The 20,416-nt window shown below is 41.0% G+C and overlaps 1 protein-coding gene across 3 annotated transcripts in view; it reads left to right on the forward strand.

The window, feature by feature from the left end:
- The first annotated feature begins 2,049 nt into the window (after positions 1 to 2,049).
- The window catches only part of rimbp2b (RIMS binding protein 2b), a 142,833-nt gene continuing 124,466 nt past the window's right edge, over positions 2,050 to 20,416 (forward strand). The window contains exon 1 of one of the 3 annotated variants that reach the window (XM_030417502.1): positions 2,050 to 2,187. The gene's annotated coding sequence lies outside the window, so the exon portion shown is untranslated. Of the gene's footprint in view, positions 2,188 to 2,243; positions 2,340 to 20,416 lie in introns of those variants that run through there. The other 2 variants (XM_030417490.1, XM_030417492.1) reach the window with 2 other exon arrangements.

The following is a 20,416-nucleotide window of genomic DNA, read 5'->3' on the forward strand; positions in this document are numbered from 1 at the left end:
AACCATCGTCCTCTGTCTGGAAATGTCACATGGAAACAGCCGGGCGAGTGTCATGACATCCTGTGTTTTGTGTGGAGCCCAGCAGCGTGCGCACTTGTTCCATGAAGGCTTTACCTCCATGCAGCGACGGCCTTCCACGCTTGAGTCGAGTTACAGCTCTCCCTCTATGACACAATGACTATGACGCATCTGGTTCCACCTGACTGGAGCCATGAATAATTTAATAGGAGGCATTATTATTTCCATCCAGCTCCACTAGCTTGTCAATAACAAGCAGTTTAGGTAGTGCTATCAGCATCGTTGGCTAAGTGGTTGAACATGGAGGGAAGATGTTATTTTACCTCGTTGGCATCTTATACGCGTGTGGGTTTGTAAGTATCTGGTTGAATGAATGCTTAAGTGTTATTTTTCATTGATACGGCCGGTCAACATGTTGCTTGGTTTGCTTGCAGAATTTGAATGTGAGTAAACAGAGATGTGTGAAGCATCTGGGTGATTGTGATAATACAATTAAGTCACCATTATACCAATCACTTGATGTCTAACAAGCATTTTATTTTACAACAAATCCATCACCAAAAAAAAAACAAAAAAACATCCCCTCTAGACATGTATTAAACTGTTATATAGACAGTTTGCTTGGAACAATAAAGTGCATCTGATTTTTTTTTTCTGCACTAAAAGTATCATTTCTACAGTCAAATATTTAAAGGATGAGTTCACCCAAAAATGAAATTTCAGTCTTTATATACTCACCCCTGTTTTGTAGCCCGCAAAACATTTCTGGGGCTTTGCAGCAGCACAGCATTGCATCACTCTCCTAAATACCGGCAGTAGCTGAGGAGTCGTTTAAAACCCTATAAAGACAAACACTTAAAAAAAAAACATGATCTTTTCTGGAAGCTCAGGGCTTCTGTAGACTTGATGGACGAGCTGTTTTGAGCCTTTTTCAGTTGTTTTTTACCCTGGAGGCTATGTTTTTGCACCTGTGTCAGTTTGTTGGCTGTTTAAGGTCATTTCTGGATAAAGGTACGAATCAAGGAATAATTTTTCATTTTCATTAACATTTGCGAAATAGGGCATTTTATAATGTTTTTCGTTAATTTCTCAGGGAATAATTAATGAATCTTGATGAAAAAATGTCATGTATGGGTGGTTGGTATCGATGAGTGAGTAAAATTTGATGTGGATCCTAGATCTGGTGAACTTAAGTAATGGTTATGCGGATGGTTTAAAATATAGAGTGATACAGGGCTAACAACCAGACTTTCCATAGGCACAGGGTTGAAAAGAAAATTCCTGAATTTTCATCTTTGTGTGAAGTGTTTCTAAAAAAAACACACCTACTCCTTCTCCCTCATTAAAATCCAGAATATATGATTATGCAAATATTTTCATTCCATAAGTTTAACTGCTGAACACAAGATGCCTCAAGACAATATCTCTCCTTTTACTGTAACTTCCGTTCTCAGTGTGTGTGCACTGCAGGCTTCAGGTTTTCACATTACATTTGTTGTGTTTGCTGAATATTGGACCAGGATTAGCCTCCACACTATTTGTGAGAGAAAATGTAAACTTGGAGCATTGCACATGAAAACAGTCTTCTAGTGTCAAGCTCTGCACAAACATCATACAAATAACCAGTGACTTTATTTTCCAGGTGATCAAAGTTTAGGCTGTGTTCATTGTGGGCTCAGTGCAGCAGGTGGGCAGGTAGTCCAGTTATTCCTTCTATTGTCAAACAGTATCTGTGAGGATCAATGAAGAGAGAGCACTGCATGAGTGAGCTGTAAGCTGTTTTTCCACCTGCTGGCTCCAAGCAAGCACTCACCTACACTTAGAGATAGAGTGCTAGCAGATTTTATAACCAGTGGTGAAGGGTTATTTGGAAACAATAAGCAAAATAATTGCACAAACCAATTATCCATTGGCCACAGTGCAATTTGTTTAAACAGAAAATACAAAAAAGCTATTATCACTTTATCTTTAATATTGAAATACTTTCACTGACTGCAGCCTCTTGTATTCTTTTCTGTTTCTCTCCCACAGTTGAGAAATGAAGTTTCCCCCCTCCAGCTCCAAGGTGTGCAGCATTTGGACAGCTTTCGTCTTCTAGAGGACAACAGCCAAGCTCTGAGCCTCAGCCCGGACACTCAGAGTCACCAAAGGCTAAAGCAAAAGTTACTGGTGAGATGTCTGAGTGAGAAAGGGAGATAAAGTCTTGTTGATGCTGGACTGGACACGGACCATTTGGGGCACATGAAGACTGCTGTGGAGGCATTCGCTCTCAGCGGTTGTCGGGTTCTCATGCTGCTCATTCTGCTTCGGATTGTGAACTTGTGAGCCATGAGTTATTTTTCCTGAAGATGTTGGTTTAAATTTGAAATGAGCTGTGCATGCCTATGCTAGTGTTCATTTAGAATCATCATTGGGATTAATTGGAGTCAAAGAGGCAGCAGTGTTTCCCACAGGGTCTTGTGAGACTGTGGTGTGTGGATCACAGATCCTCTTGAAGGATCTGAGTGGCATGAGCTACAGATACAATTTTATGCATTTGAAAAATTAAATGCATCAAGCTGGTGCGCTTTGAGAGCAAAATTAAGAGGTTAAATAATGACAACATTGTGCTTGGATTGTGGATGAGTGCAGTGGAGAGAGTGCAGAGCAGTTTCTGACCTCCCCGAGGCCCTGAGCAAAAATTTAGCTAATTCTGCTCTCTGACCCGTGAGCCATTTAAATCATTTGCTATTGCCACACATTCCCGCCTGACACCCCAGTGCTCCCACTACAATTCTCCCTCCTTTAAAACAGTTTGCTCCATCTGGCATTCTAAGAGTAAGTATCTATTCATAATAACATGAGAATGTATAAACAAATCTATTTATTCAATATTTTCAACAGAATCTTAAGTGACATTAACATTAAATCACATCTTACTGATTACTTGATGGTTATTTATTTCCTGAGAGATCCATATTGGCAGAATGTCCAGCCAATCAACATTTTAAATTCAATATTTGAAAAATGCCCACGTTGAAAATCTAAAATATTGCCACATAATTCCCAATCCCCTATCATCAGAAAGTTTGGGGATTCAGAAAGTAAGAAGTCAAACTGTAATTCTAAGCAGGCCCGAGGCTCTAATTGAACCAAGACGGCTGGTGGGGCACAACCTCCATTCAAGGGTCACACGCTGTACAGGTGAGCCATTCAGGTGCCCAACAGCAGCTATATATATACAATAAAATAAATGCAAGGCAAATAATTACATGGCAGCTCATCAAGGCTAGTATACTATCAATGCAAATCATGCCACTTCAGGACTTCTGCATTTTTACCTACAGTAATCTTGAAACCCTGTTTTGCACATGGGACACTCAATGAAATGGAGTTTTGGTACCTTAAGTACTGTATATCAGAGGATATGCCTCAATGAATCTGAGCTTAATCAAATGTCTTCTGTAGGGAGGTGGGGGATGGGACACATCTGCTTTTGCCCAGTGGCCCCTCAGTGGTGTAATCCGGCCCTGCTGCTCATCTGAAAAATTATGTCAGCTGTCTTCTTATTTTGGATCATACTGATAAACACAGCATATATTTGTACCATTACAGAGCACTGGAGCAATTCAACTAATGGCCAATTTTTATTAATTTTCTGACAAGTAAATATTTGAGTGTTCCCAATTCCCAATATAGTATATTGCTATATGACAATCTAGCTTGGTTAATGTTTAACCTGTTAAGTGTCATTTCCTCTGGAGTAAGGAGACCTGGTAGCCATGTTGTTGAAGCTGCTGTGGACGGTAAACAGCAAGTAGCCAGAGTGAAGCTGGGTTTGTCTTCCTCAGGCTTCCTCCAGGCTGCAATCTCACAGCGGAGGCTGCTTGTAATTCCCCCGGCTTCCCCCGACGTCTGTGGTTCAATATGAATGAGCTGTATCGATTAGACCTCAGTGTGCTGCTTGCGCAAGAGGGGATGAGTCTTGTATGTGTGTGTGTGTGTGTGTGTGTGTGTGTGTGGTTGCTTGCTTTCTGTCCTGTGTCTCCTCAGCACCCACCAGACTGTTGCTCTCACTCAGGGCAACGCTATGGGTGACACCTTTGCTGAACCATAAACTGAAACTTTGTCATTAGCAGTTTCCTCTTGTGTGTTAACGAACAGTTAATGTGATATTTCCTGCTGTAGTGATTTAAACAGGAGTTTGTGTTATTGGCAGTAAATGTAACGAGCACTTTACTGACTTACAGCTCATGATGTTCTTACACCACTTTCACAACCCTCAAACCCTGAGAGCATGGCCTTTGTGTGTCAAAGTCTGCCAGCTGTAGTCTATAGGGGTGTGATGTTAGCACTACTGACTGTGGTTGTTTGCATAATGATGGTGGTGTGAACTGTATTTTTAAACTCTGCGCCTGCTTGTGAAATGGCTGCTTGACAATTAGCTTGTCAACATTTCCTTAAAGGAACAGTTCACCCAAAAATGAAAATTCACTAATTATCAACACATTATAATTTCTGCAGTTTCACAGCAGTGTTGCAGATGGTCCTGAGCTAATCAAATAGATGGCGACTTGTTTTAAAATGGAAATAAAAACATAAAATGGCTCCATAAAGCTGGTCCGGCATGATCCAAGTCGGTGGAAGACCCAAGTAGGCTTGGGCGATATCCAAAATTTGATATCACAACATTGTCCACCAAATATAGCCATAGATGATATTCATTGCTGCTTATTTGTCCGGAGAGTTCAGCAGAGCGAACTGCGCTGGATGATGGACTGTGATCCGAGATCGCAAATTTGCGGTGTTGCCCTGTTGAGTTAACAACTGCTTCCGGCAAATTAAAGAATCCCCTGGCTCGCCATTTTCTCCTGCTTTAAACCGGAGATCTTTTTTCTTTTTGACACTAGCTCCTCTGTATGCATGCTGCTACATCAGGGCAATGTTCTTTAATAACCTGCCAAATACCAATGCCTATTTCAAAATAAAAGCCTGAAAATGCTGTAACAGCTGTATTGCATATTATGGCAAATATTACAATATTTAATGAGCCTAGCCTCGAGAATCTCAAACTGATTTTAAAAGCTCTTATTTACACCCTTGACAGGCGGTTGAGCTTGTGCACCCTTCTTTCTTGCTCCATTGCTTTCATTTTGAATGTTCTATAATTAGGAATGAACTAAATGTAACCATGAATTATATGCTAATATTAAGATTTCTTGAAACTAAAAATCAAATTGATTAAAAAGACTTCGATGTGTGGTCAAGCTTGTGCACCCACCTCCAATGGGGTGTCCCTTTTAGCTTAGCAGGAAAGATTTCGGCTACTAAAAAAGGTGTAAATAAGGTCTTTTCAAATCAATTTTGGATCTGAGTGTTGGATTACCCTGGATGAGCTGTATGGAGGGTGAGTAGATAATGAATCATTGGGTAACTATTTATTTAAAGGATCACCTGCCTACCAATATTTTTAAAGCAACGGAATGTGAAGAATGTATTTTATTCAAAAGCGGAATACAATTTTTTTTTTTACATCTGTCAGCCCCCCCATAAATCCTGATACTATTCTGCAGAGAGGATATCTGATTTGGCATTGACCACTTTTGACAAAATATTTTATGTACTCTAATTTGCTAGGTGTTGCCATTATTCAGTCCTAATTCACTGTAACTTGTGATAATTATGACATCCTCTGGTCACACAAAGGCTCTCCCCTCGTACCTGTTGTGGTTGCTGGGAAACAATTGCTTTTGACGTCAAAGGTGCATCCTATGGTATCGTTAAATGGTGTTTTGCACAGCTCAGCCAACAAAGAAATGGACTAGGAGGACCGAGGTTACTGGTGAGGGGGTGGGCGGGTTAGAGGAGGGGTTGTTAGTTCCCTCGAGTGGAAAAACAGCCGATTATGGGTCCTGAAAGATTGGCATAGCATCAGTAATTGCCAGTGCTGAATATTCTGAGTGAAGTGGTTAATGAAAAACTGACAGAGCATGAGGCACTTCTTCAGCAAGCTCCATTAGCCTGCAGCTCTGTTATCTTATGATGGAGATGCAATCAACAAACCGCATACACACCTTGGTGAAGGTATCTTCCTCAAGTACACAGATGTCTGCAGCCATTAAATCTCTCCGTCTTAGGCAGTTTGTTCCCTGTAAGTGATTACAGTGACATTTTTTAACTTTGTCCATCGAGATCTTGTCCCCCTTTTTTTATTTATTTATTTTTGTTGTTTGTGGTCTTTTAGTTGCGTAGATTTGTGTGGAAGAGGGGAATTAATGAATACTGAGTTATATTTGCTATTCTACAAAAGTTGACATTTACATAACTTTTTCCTCTGACGTTTTAGTGTTTGAATGCAGATTTTTTTAAGATCAAGGAAAGTGTCAAAAGAAAGAAGCAGCTTTGTCTAGAGTTACTTTGCTGCCTATAAATGATGCATCTACAGTTGGAAACTGCACTCATGGGAATATAATTAAAGTCATTAAACACATCTATGAGGTGCTCCATATTTTGAGCATCCACCTGCTCATACAATGCTTATTTAAACTGTTGTTCAAATCAGTGCATCCAAATCCACAGAACCAATCCACTAGCCAGATGTGTATGCTTTTGAATGCAATTTGCAAGAATGCATGAGCAAAAAGGAACAAAACATAAACACAGGCGAGGCTCCACTGCTATCTTCCTGCAAAACCCTCTCTTTAAGCAACATTATTACGTCTTCTACACTAGACAAAAAACCCCACGAACATCAACTAACATCTGGATGTTGTCTTCAGTGAAAGAGGGTACAACAGCATTATTTCCCGGGCAAAATGACTCCAATTGGCAGTGATGGAAATGACACGTGATTGGACATGATTTAATTATTTCCTGCACGATGCTTTGATGCCGTTTGAAGTTAAGGGTGTTGGAATATAGAAGTCATTCATCTGATTCTGTACAAGTGCCACTCCAACATTGTTCAGTCAGTGTTGGTTTTTCAAGAGAGACTGAAGTGACAGGTATAAAATGTATAAAAAGCTAACATTGTCATTGCCCTCCCTGTGGCTTTCTACTGTTTTTCCATGCATTGGTATGTTTAATGTGACACACAAGAAAATAAAGAGTATTCCAATGTTGTTAAAATGAAGACAGATTTAGCCACTGCATGGCTTATTTTTTGTCTAAAATGTCTTCAGGAACACATTTCAGTGAACTATTTTCATAGTTATGAAAAATTCTAATTTTCCAAACAAGCTGCCATGTTGGTTTGGTTTAAAATCTGGGACCAGACAGCCAACCAATGCTGTTTGTCCAATCAGGTGCAGGAAGTGTTTGAGAGGGTGTAACCTCTGTTGGTCAAGCGTCCATGAGACTCTGTAAACCCGTACCATGACTCCAAAGCGTGTATGCCTTACCACCAAACGAGCTGCGACGAGGTCTCATGACAACAAACCCGAAACAAGGGTGTGTTGCGATGCTCAATCTTTTAACTCAATCTCTGTGGTTTGAAGTTTTAGTTTCACTCCTGCTTTGTTTGATCATCTTCACTTTCAGTTGGAGAGTTGTGTTGGTTACTGCAGGACTTTCACTCCAAAGAATTTTTAGGAAATGAAAAGTGTTTACCACTGCGATTCTTAGATAATAATACTGGGAGGAAATGCATATTCAATTAAAGACACACCTTCAAGCCCTGTTGTAGTGTGGATTCAAGTCCCTGCTTTGGCTAACGTCAAGCCAAAAAGCCCCAGTACTGCAGTATACTGTTATGCCCCCAAGCGAAGGTTGTATCTGCAAAATCTGTGTGTGAACTGGGCAAAGATGTGCTTTTGTGCTGATCAGTTTTCATTTGCAGAAAAAAGAATGTGTCATTTCTCCTTTCAAGATTCACATAGTCCTGCTCTAAAATGAAAAATGAAAAGAATGGCTGCCTGTCGAACCGGGATATTTACCTGATAAGTGACTCGTCCATGTTTTCCTCTCGCTATGCTGCCAAAAAGACTATTTCTGTCTTCCTCTGCTCTGAGTAGCCCATCCACAAATTGAAAAGCTGAGGGTGTGACCCATTACCCATCTGTTTCTGAGAGTGTCTCATTGTTGCAGCTGGAGTAGCGAGGGGTATGACTTACTGGGGATGTGAGTGGTTTCTCCTTGGTTAACTTCTGCCCTCATAACTATTCATCAGTGGGAGCAGGCCTACAGTCAAGCCTACAGGTTCACTTGTGCTGCGTTTAGTTGGATGGTCAAATGACTCATCAGTTCATGGCACATCAGATTGCTGATCATAAATAAGCATCACACAGATCGGAAACATCACACTCGCCTCGCAGTATGGATATCATAGCATCATGTTCCTCCAAACAAGCATGACTAAAAATATTCCCTGGTGTCAACTTAATGTCTCCTACACAGACATCAATGCTGGATTCATATCTATTCATATTGGAAAAACATAAACATCTCAGAAGGGGCTGAGAATCAATCTCCTTCTTGCTATGAGATGACAACATTAAACACTAACAGGACGTGCTGCAGATTTAATGAAACTTTTAATAGCTGATGTAACCCAGTGCTGCTGTTTTTTTTCTTGTGCCACATAATAATGAATTGTTTTTCCTGCATCTTCTTTATTACTTCCTTTAACACAATGAAGATGGACCTGCTGCAGGTGGCTCCTAACTGGTTGAGAGAGATTGTTTTATGAATTATTATGTTTAAATTGATCAAAGATTCAAACTGTAATAGTTAGTGCATTAATTATTTTTGCAGCATAAAGCCGAGGCTTTTGTCTTTCAAGTCACATTTGTATGCTCATAATGATGTCATTATGTTGGGTTATACGGTGCAAAATGTGCTGACACCACTACTCTAAGTGTAGAGATGCCTTTCAATTCTTTTGACACAGTTTCATTTATTTTAGTCAATCAGTCAGCCAATATAGCTCATTGACGTACACTGTCTTTTAAACCTGGACCCTATCTTTCATATTTGGTTTGTAAATGATTCATACTTACCAAAACTTTTGGAATCGGTCCAGTAGATCACCTCAGCTGAGTGACTGCAACCATCAGGGTAGTGTTGCTGGAGCACACTGGAGCCCCTCTTCACCAGCTTTTTCCGTGAGGAAGTCAGGAAATAAAATGTTCACAGTTTGCATGATTGCTTTAAAATCATCTACATTTTAAGTGATTTCAATCCAGCCATCACTAAAGAAACGACAACCAAAAGAACCCCCAAACAAATGTAAAGGTCAAAGATGTCACATTGACATTTAACGTGCTGATTAATTCATGACATCAGTGCATCCTTTCAGTAACACACAAGAAAATGTTCCATCTTAAAAGATGCCAATAGTCTTAGTGAATTTCTTTTCCCAAACTAATTGTATGTACACTCATGGTGTTGATACTTCTGTTTTATATTTGTTAATCATCTTTTGTTTAAATCATTTTTTTGATCAGTTGTGTGTAATACACTCTTTCATGGCATCACATTAAGTACAAACTGTAATGCAGGCACTCAAATCAACATGCCTATTGACTCTGCTCATGGAAATGAAAATATCAGTTATTCAAAAATGTACAAGGTTCAAATAACCTCTGAAGCATTAAGAAATGTTTTGTCTGTATTTCTATAGTAGAGTTGTTTTGGGTCAATATATTTTATTTATTTTTAATCTTGCAGATTTTAAGAATATGAAGCATTTGAAGGTGCTCTAAGTAATGGCAAGACAATAAGCAATACACACCAGTGTGATAAGATGTTACATGACAAACACACAGGTGTAGATTTTGCTCTGTAGTTTATTCAAGTGAGGATTGTGTGTGTGTGTGTGCGTTGGTGCATGTATTGATGTGGGAGGCCCCCGTGCTGAGGGCCAACCACATTGTTTACATCACTTGTAATGAAATTAGAGCCACGTGGTGCCCACACTACAGGCCTCCACTGATCCTCTAATTCAATTACCTCCCTTATTAACGCTCCGATGCTGCTGGCTGACCCAGGACCGCACTGTGCTTTTGCTACACACCATTCACTCAGCAGCCCTTTCTGCTGCTCCAGTGGACTGACTAGTTATCAGTCATCATCTCACTGATGCACAGGGGTCATCCAGGTTTCTCCCTGATAATATTGTGTTTATTTAGGACTGGTAGTGGCTTCAAGACAAAGATGGCAAATACAGCCTAAGGTGGAATAGTTCACATGTGGACAGTGATTATTTATAATATCGACTATACCAGAAGTAATTGTTTGTGTAGGCCTTTGAATATTGAGACAATCGGTGAAGTTTGTCCTCAATGAATATCCACCAGTCTTCACCAGATTTGTGCACGATAAAGTTGGAGTGATGTTGCACAATGATCTGGTATTGACATGAAAATATTAAAAAGTAGTTAGGGACTCTCTCTCCCTCCTTTTTCTCCTCCTCCTCCTCCATCTCTTTGTTATTCTCCCTTCTTATGGTCTTCTTCTTCTCCTTCTCCTTCTTCTTCTTCTTCTTTCTCTTCTTCTTCTTCGTTCTCACAAACCAACTTTAAAGATGCGTAACAAGATTCTGTGCAAGTTAAGTCAATGAAGCCAATATATCCTCTTAATATCAGCTCTGTTTATCAACTAGAATTTCAAAAATATTAATAAATAGAGGAGAATATACATTTCATTTTTGATTCAAGTCTGATATTTGTTGTGCATCCCTAACGATAATGAAAATATCCCTTAGATGCAGCTCTAGTTACAACGCTAGTCAGTGCACAGAGAAAATCCTTCATTAGCAGTGAATATGGTTCTGGACTGTGAGCCTTGAATGTAAGCTGTTAGACGGTGTTGCTGTTGGAACGAGGCCCGTTGCCTCTGCTGCTGTAACAGGTCTGCAAGGAGCTGGCGGGGTGTATGGCACAATTTAACAAACTGCGCGTCTGCTGCCAGTATGCACACAGACAAGGGCAAACACACACATACAAACATACATAGCACTGTATGTAGTCAGTGGCTGAGCCTCTGCCTCCATAGATAACGGTACACTTATGATGCTGTGATAATGTTTATCTCAGCCCTATCAGGGATAGGGGAAAGAAGCAGAGAGTCCTTTCCAGTCTCCTCCAGGGTCAGGTGTTTCTGAGCCTGCTGTCACCGGCCACCTTCATCTGCAGTCTGGTCTGTCATTATGGCCAAGGGCTTTAACATCACACCACTCTCTCTTTATTCATTCAGAATTCATTAAAAAAAAAAAAAACCCAACCCAGAATAGAGGTTTCTGCACACCCTGGATATGCTGAAACTTTTCATTTCTTTATGTTGCGTCTTAGGCTTAGGAGTTTTTTCATTTTATGTTGCGGCAAGGCTGTGCTTGTGGTGTGGTTAGGTTCAGGCACAAAGAGTCGGTAAGGGCAGCTTGTTCTCACTCACTTGCAATGCATCATATAAGGCAGCCTGGTCAGTGGCCAAACACTTCTAAGTTTCATGCTGCAGTTAACATTCTTGCACTTGTACATACAAACACTCTGTATGAGTGTATACACTGTATATCTCAGGAATTAAACGTTGCCCAGGTATATGCACTAAAATTCATCACCTTCATAAAGCATTTTCTTCCAGTTTATCTGATTTTTTTTAGTATTATTTTCATTTTGTTCTATTCAATTTTTCTCTTAGAACATTCCTACCCTCGCGTTACGGTTTTTGCAACTGTTTGCACACTGTTTGTTGTCTTGTGCTGCTTTGTCAAATTGAATTTCCCCTATGGTGGATCAATAAAAATACATCTTATCTGATCTTTACTGTCACGTCTTGAAGTGCCCCTCTACTGCAGTAATATAAAGAATGAAAAAAGTTAGAGTGGTTATATTGGTCATAGACTGGAGTACATTTCACATTTGTGTATTTTCAAAGGATAACTTCGGTCGATTTCAACAGGCAGCTTTATCGCTCAAACTCCCCTTGACTTGCCAGTACCGAAGACGCGAACACTTTTGGTCCAACACTTACAGGGCTCCTTGAATGGAGAGTTAGCATTGACAGCTAACAGCATGGGGTCAGAACTTTACACTGTGTTTTAAGCATCTTAACATGCTCCAAATCTCACTCCAAAAGTTATGCAACATCAGCAGACACCTTACAACTCATCACTGTAGCGTGTATGACTCAAAATGAAAATGAAAATGCTGGAATACGTTTCTGTCTGCAAAATTCAAGTTTCCGTCTCTGCCAGTGAGGGAGTAAGCGCACGCTCGACGGATTGACTAGTTTGGACTACCAGAAGACAGGGATGTCAACAAACCAGTATGTGGCTGCTTGCACAAACACACTGTTTTAACCACTTTTTTATTCATTTTGAGTCATACACGCTACAGTGCTGTGTTGTAAGGTGTCTGCTGATGTTGCATAACTTTGCAGACTTTTGGGGTGAGATTTGGAGTGTAAAGTTCTGACCCCATGCTGTTAACTGTCAATGCTAACTCTCCGTTCAAGGAGCACTGTAAGGGTTGGACCAAAAGTGTTCGCGTCTTTGGTTCTGGCAAGTCAAGGGTAGCTTGAGCGATAAAGCTGCATGTTGAAATCGACCAAAGTTATCCTTTAAGTTAAGTTTCATAAGCAAGTTAACATATGTTAATGACGTAGGAGACTTATGTTACATCCATCAACAACACTAGTTTTTGTAGCTTAACCAAGTAGTTTTTGACCCCTAAACTAAGTCATAATATTTCATCATATGTAAACTTTTTGTAAGGAAGCTAACCAGATGTTATGTTAAGTAGTTTCTGTGCCCAACCTTGCTGTGAAGCCACAGTAATTTCGCCACAAGCCAAAAAATCCTGTCATGTAAAAATACATTTTGTCGTGCTAGTCCCTTTCTATGCTGAACTACACTATAAATACACTAAGAAAAAATACAAAAAAATACTACTGGCTATATTGAAAATAGCAGTAGTAACATTGCTTCACATCTCAGATTAAAATGCCAGGGGAAGTGTCTGAAGTTAAGCCGGTTAATGGGTTTATCACAGGTTCGCACAATCCCCTGTCTTTTGACCCGCTCGAGTGCATGCATGATACAATGCGGCTAAATCATCTCATGCCCACATTCAGGATTTCAAAGCTAAATCTCTGCCAAGTTCCTCTATCTCTAGCCATTGCATTGAGTTTATTAAAATTTCAATCTGCTACAGGCTCTCTTTCTCGCCTTGCAGGATGAATGTGCCCTTTTAATAATGTAACTGGTTTTAACAAGATCGTAAAATGTTCATTTAACTTTCATAAGCCCTGTTAGCAAAGTGACAAATTCATGCGATGGCAGGAATCACTTTGGCAGTCCCTCAGTTTTAGAAATGGGAATACAGCTTTTTTTTTTCTTTCCCTCGGTGCAGCTCCGTGGAGGCCGGGAAGTCGTGCCTAAGTTTAAAGCTGCCCGCAGGGACGGCTCAGCTTGTTGCTGTGTCACCCCTGTGGCTCAGAAATAGAAGTAAGTCATGATGGGCGAGATTTAGATTGGCCTTCTGGTAACTGATAGCGCTCCACTGAACACTCCCCTTCTCCTCTGCCTCATCTATAATGTACATGAGTTACACAGGGCTTAACCCTGAAAACACAGAGGCTGATAGAGCACCTGTCACCTGGTGACTTTTATAATCCATTTACTGTATGTCTGTTGAGCTCTCTCTGTTTTTACACTCTTTAATACGGTATTTAGTTCAGTGACATTAGTTGAACTGGGGCAGGGTCAGGGTGGCGTGGATGCAAAAGCTGCTGGCTGATTTAGTTGAGTATGTGCGTGCGCGTCTGTGTGTGTGTGTTTATATGTGTTTGTTTGTGTGTGTGTGTGTGAGTGTGCTTCTCCCTCTCAGGCATTGTTGAAGTAATGTGACCTTCATAGGGAGATTAAAATATGTAGCAGGCGTGCATTGATTTTTGGACTGGCCACTGGTATTTATGGACTCAGCGAGTGCATAAATATTGATAGCAGCTCTCCTAAAGAAAGATCTGACTTTGTGTATTCTGTGTGTGTGTGTTTGTGTGTGTGTGCGCTCATGAGCCAGTCGAGACAAAGAACAAACATATATGAGTAGATATCACCAGATAGTAAAGAATAATTGGGACCTCATGTGTTTTGCTAACCTAAATCTGCTCGTGACCCAGCAGCAGCTTAATAAGGTCATTCCCATTATGTGGTAGCTAATTACAATGCCTGTCATTAAAATCCCCAAGCTGCACAGTCAAGTAAAAGAGCAGTTTAAAGGGACAGGCCACATCTAAACACAGTTGTTTTGTCCTTTAACCCAGTGTGCTGTTCATCAATTTATTTAGATTATGTTTTGGGCATTTTTTGCCCGGCTAGTGGTGTGGCTCTTTGGGAATGTTGGTTGAGTTGGTCAGTTTGCTGGTTGGCTGGTTCACCATGTCTGGACTGAACTTTTTTATTTGACCAGGGAAGTCATTAAGAGCAAATTCTTATTTACAATGGCAGCCTGGCAACTAAGAAAATTTCCATGACATTTGGTGAAGTTATTCATAGTCAATAGGATGAAATTTAATGACTTTACCAAGGTTTAAGTTTGAATATCTCAACAACTTTTGCATGGATTGTCATGAAATTGATGAAGGCATAACGTTCTCTGCATTATGTATCAATAACTTTAACTTTTCATGTAGTGTGATCAGCAGGTCAAAATTTATCAAATTAACACAGCATAGTAGTAGCACTCAACGGATTGACTAGTTCGGTCTAGCTACCGGAAGACACGGATGTCAACAAACAGGTAAGTAGCTCCTTGCACAAACACACTGTTTTAACTACTTTTTTATTCATTTTGAGTCATACACGCTACAGTGCTGTGTGCTAAGGTGTCTGTTGATGTTGCATAACTTTTGGTGTGAGATGTGGAGCATGTTAAGACGCTTAAAGCACAGTGTAAAGTTCTGACCCCATGCTGTTAGCTGTCAATGCTAAGTCTCCGTTCACGGAGCTCTGTAATGGTTGGACCAAATGTGTTCGCGTCTTCGGTACTGGCAAGTCAAGGGTAGCTTGAGCAATGAAGCTGCATGTTTAAATCGACCGAAGTTCTCCTTTAACATTATACTTGCTAAACATCAGTATGTCATCATTGTCGTGAAAATCATTTCAGCATTTCAGAATTAAAGGAACAAATCACCCAACAATGAAAATTCTGTCATTATCTGCTCAGATCCATGCTGATGGAAAGTCAATTGAAATAAACAAAGAAAAAAACTCCATACAGCTCGTCAGATGTATTTCAAGTTGTCTGACACCCCAAGATCCCAAACTGATTTGAAAAGACGTTATTTACCTCAGGGCTTCCAGGGACATACATTAAGCTGGATGAGCTGTATGGAGCTATTTGATGTTTCTTTTCAATTGTTTTTAACAAGTCCCCATCAGCTTCAGTTGTGAAGGGGAACGCTGCAGTGCTGTTTTACTGTGAAGCTCCAGAAATGTGTTGGTCTACAAAACTTTCCAAAATGTTCCATCAAGATGGGGGTCAGAACATCATGACTGCGTATTCATTTTTTGGTAAACCTTTAAGCTTAGCAAGGCTAACTACAGCCTCACCTATGGTACCATATTATAAAAGTTCTCTCATTAGATGTAAGAATGATAAGAAAATGTGTTCCTGAACATCCCCTTTAGTTGAAACACCAATAAGTATTTTGCTCACCAACTTTGATGTCTTAAGGCAGGAACGCACCGGCCCAACTGCTGGACGTCTGAAGCGTTTGGAGAGACTCAGACGAGGTCGGCAACTAATATGTTTGGTGTTTTCAGCTGCGTCAGAAGCTTTCGGAGCCACTCGGACGTTGTCTGAACCAATTTAACGTGCAAAGTCTGAGGAGGTTCGCTGTCGGCTGTCTGAGCCATTAGATACTCTGATTGGTGGTGTGATAGCGAATTAGTGCTGTGTGTGGGAGGGGCGGAATACTGTGTGTGCATTGGTTTTCTACGCACTCCGTTCCGTCATTTCTTGTTTTCATGTTTTGGAGTACTGGCATGAGACTAGCTGTTATTATGTCCGTTCAGGACGAATTAATCTGTGTTTGTTTGGTAATGCCTCGCTGCATGTTTAGTATGCAGCTGTTTTTGTCTGAAATAGTTTTGTTTTGATCGAAAGTAAAGAGAATTACGTCAAAGTCCTTCTAGGCAAGTCATGCCACTCGGCGGCCATCTTGGCGACGCCTCGAAAAGCCCAAAGAGACCAGACCCCTATCTAAATGAATGGAGGCATGGTCAAATCCACCCTTTAACGTGATAGCAGGACGGAAAAAACATACAGACATGCTCGCCAGTGAAATAAGATACACATAAAAACCAAAAAACATCGACTTTACCGTAGAAATGATGTTTAAAACGCTCTTTTCCTACAGGGAGAACTTCACTGTGCATGCGCGCGGTTTTACGACACCAACGTCCATCGTACGGCTGAATCTGTGCCGGCTGCTGTGCTCTGGGGCTGTGTCCGAAATCACCCACTCATTCCCTACTCCCTAGTCACTACATAGTGAGTCCAACATAGTGCACTATATACTGAGCTCAACGGCAGAAAGAAAAACGGACTTTCGGACACTACTCCGGTGCCGTTAATGACTCTACCAGAGACGTTCTCGCTGTTGTAAAAACTACTTGTGCGCATGCGCAGGTGAAACAACATGATTGGGCTATAATTTTCTCGGTTCGGCTGTGACAACGCAGTTGATTGGCTGTTGGTGAAAGGGGCGGGATATGCGCCGTCTTTGGCGTCACAGATTTCCCCATTCAAAATGATCAGAGTGATCTGTCTCTACAATAGTAGAACGTCTCTGGTTACGTGCATAAACCTCTAGTCCAGCGTCTTTAACACTAGAGCCACCCGCTTATTGCATCTCGCGCAAGCGCAGAATGTACACGCTACTGTGGAGCTGGCAGCACGTCGAAGCGGTGTGTTCAGTGCAACTTTTCTGCTGAACGGGTCAGACAAGAGGCAACAGAGTGGTCGGAGAGTGGTCGGAGAAGGCAGTTGGACGTCTGGGCGGTGTGTGGGGGCCTATAGACACAAAAACATGGTGTTTTCCAGTTGTTTGACATTTATTTTGCCATTTTTAGACAGACAGGAAGAGGAAGAGAGAGAGAGAGAGATGTTTGATATACAGCAAGAATCCTGGGCTGAAATCATTTGGTTTATGAAGTAATCACTTGGCTACCTTCACCCCTATCCATCCATTTAGTTTTGGTGCAACATACGGAGGTGTAGATAATGATCAGAGCTCCAAAAATACAGTACACATTTGTCTAGGCTTATTTGTCTTTTTTTTTTCTTTTATGAAAATGCACATTTGTAAAACATGTTATCAACTTTATCTTGAAATCTATGTGTAAATCATCAGGAGGTGCTCAGTCTAGTGGCCCTTAATTAGACTGGTGCCTGGGTGGAATTAAAGGCCAATGATGGCTGCCAGCGTTTCTCATACAGCGGAGGAGCTGACTGATAAGACAGCCACTCACAGTGTCAGAGGAGTTGTGATGAGCTGTGTCTGTGTCTGGGATGTTGTTATTGTATCGCGCTCCAACCCTCTCTTGCTTCCTCGAGTTGCTCCTTTGTCTCAGTCGGGGTTGCTTGTTCATCAGAGCGTTTTGTTCACTGGTTAGGCCTTTTTTCTTGGAGCTTGTTGTCGACTGTTAAGCTCACACTCCTCTTGCTGCATTTGAGATGCTGTCCACTGTGAGATTTTGTCTGTAGTAGGTACTTTGGGATGAGTGTAAGGGGCAAGTGGACCTGACAGACCGACTCAGGATGAGTCACATTGCTGACATGACTTTTCATCCAATGAGTTCACCAGAAAAAGGTTGTTTTCTGGGTCATTTGCTTAGATTGCATCTCTCTTCCTCTCCTGTTCGCTCTCTTTTTTTTGGTTTATGTCTCAGGTATCACACAGGTTTCCAGTGAAATGAGAGCCAGCTTGGGAAAAGTCCTGCATGCGCAGATTAAAGCAAAATCAGAGTGAATATAAATCCAGCTTTTTTTTTTTAATTTTATCTCATCCAAAAAAGAGCAAGGAGGCAATCTCCCACTCCCAGAGCTGCATCTAAATGTACTCTGCAAACGGAAAAAGCGTTGTCTGACAGAGGTCTTACAGAGCAAGCTATGGCACAGAGCTAGGGACTAAATTTCTTACTAAGAGAGTAAGTGACATACCAGGAAACGGCTTGGAATCAGAAATACTTGTTGGATGAAGCATATTTTTTAACTGCTGCTGAAAAAACAGAGCTGTTAAAGCAGCATTTAGTTCATATTAATTTACTGTGTCAAACACACTGCCTATCAGTTAGAGTCTGTGATGGTGTAATATTGGCCGACAGGAGCTATCGCAGCATGTAGTAATTTAATCAGCAGGCTTGGATGGCAGCATGGACCCGAGCTGAACTTCAGGATCAGGTTGCAGACTTCTGCTGCGGTTTCAGAGTTCTGTGGAGAGAGGTTTGTCTCTTGCCATCTCCGCAGCAGTCCGGACTGACTCGTAGAGGCAGACACCATTTGTCACCTGCTGTTTATCTGGACATGAGGGAACTAGTCTTTAAGGCTTGCACCGTCTCTGTGTGGGAGAAGGTAAGACTAAGCCAGTTGGAGAAGGTGACCTTTGTACATAGTGGGTGAGAAAATTCAGGGGGTCAGTGGACATTTTGGCAGGTGGATTGAACTGTCTGTTTGACGTTTTCACGATGGGACAAGTAGCCAGTATCTGTCAGTGTCAGAAAGTCGTCTGACTTTAAAAAAAAAATGTTTTTAGGAGTTAGTCTTCAATAACAGTTGCACAAAAGCTCGATGCCTAGTGGTGTTACAGTTAAAAGACCCTTTTGTTTAAAATGTATTATTGATTGAAGAATTTGATGTTTAAATTTTAACAAGTGCTTATTCATCCAATTTCTCTTTTCAAATTCAGTCCGCATAATGAAGTCATTTTCATTTAAACTAGTGACTTATCATATCGAGTCTTAGTGTTTACGTGAAGCTTTAGAGTTTTAGATAGCCCCTGCACCTCCGTCTCCATCTGTGGAAATATCTAGAAACAAGCTTCAACACTTCATTATAAAACCAGGCAGGGAGGGGCAGATTCCTCCAGTAGACGATTGGTTTAGTTAGAAACAACATTCAGCGAGCAATATAAAGTCACTTTGTTTGCTTTGATGATATATGATTAATGTTCTGCTGTATGCAGATGAGCTGTTTCCGTCTTCAAAAGTCTTATTTTGTCTAAGAAATGGTCCAATGTCAAAAAAATTTACAATTATATTAATCAGTCAAAAACAGAAATTCACATATTGGAGAGGGTGGAATCAGAGAATTTGGGGATTTTTTTCTCAAAGGGGCAGTTTGTTGATCATTTTAGAATTCTTGCCATATTTTACAGAGTCGGATTTAACAACAGTGTTTACATTATGTCAAAGACGTCTATGTACTGTGTTGCAGAGATGTCTACTGAAGTTAGCATTTTAACCAGCTAGCCAGCTACCACTTTGTAGCTCAAAAGGTGATAGATGCTTCTGATGCCTGACTCTCTCTCTCTCTCTCTCTCTCTCTCTCTCCTCTGCGACATCATGCCTTTCCTGTCTTTCCTGTCCCTGCCTGCCCAGGCGTCTCATCCCTACAGTCATAGTCCTGATGTGAGCGGCTGTAAATCACCTCCATACCGTATCTACAATCTTCAAAGTGGCATCTGTTAACGGTTATCCTATAGTTTTGGAGCTATACCTTTGAATTCTCACACCTTCAGTAATTTACCTAAGCTATAAAACAGTCATCAAATGTGTTGCAGATTATTTTTCTAGAAATAGGGTTAGGATTAGGGTTATCTTTACCAAATTGGTTCTGAAGGATGTTTTCCGATTACCCCTCATTCATGAACTACAGACATGTGTGCTGGGCCATCTTCATTACAGGAACATGACGACAGTGGAAAGTCCCTCATTGTTATTCAACATGAAGCTTCGGCTTCAGCCCAGCTCAATGGTGTTTGATACTCTGATCATTCAATATGCTACTCCGGATCTGCTGTACTGACTTGAGTTGCATAACACTGAAAATGCATATACATTTAACAGCTGGGAGTCCTTTACCTGCTGGTGTTTGGTATAAGTGAAGGATTTGAAGCCTATTAAAGGGGCAGGGCACCTGGTATTTCCTTGCTGCATTGCTGCCATAAGCTCTGCCTTCGACTTAAAGAATGCCTCTCCCCTATTCCTCTCTCTGCACTGATGATGACTCACACTCCAACACACCCTGCAGAAATCTCTTCTCATGCAACTGAGAGAGAGAGGGAGGGAGAGAGAGAGGGAGGGAGAGAGCGAGGGAGACAGAGAGAGAGAGAGAGAGAGAGAGAGAGAGAGAGAGAGAGAGAGAGAGAGAGAGAGAGAGAGAGGGAGTTCTTTGACGTGGCACTCACACACCTGTTTGTG

The sequence above is a fragment of the Sparus aurata genome, chromosome 5 (genome assembly GCF_900880675.1).
Source record: "Sparus aurata chromosome 5, fSpaAur1.1, whole genome shotgun sequence".
Classification (NCBI taxonomy): Eukaryota; Metazoa; Chordata; class Actinopteri; order Spariformes; family Sparidae; genus Sparus; species Sparus aurata.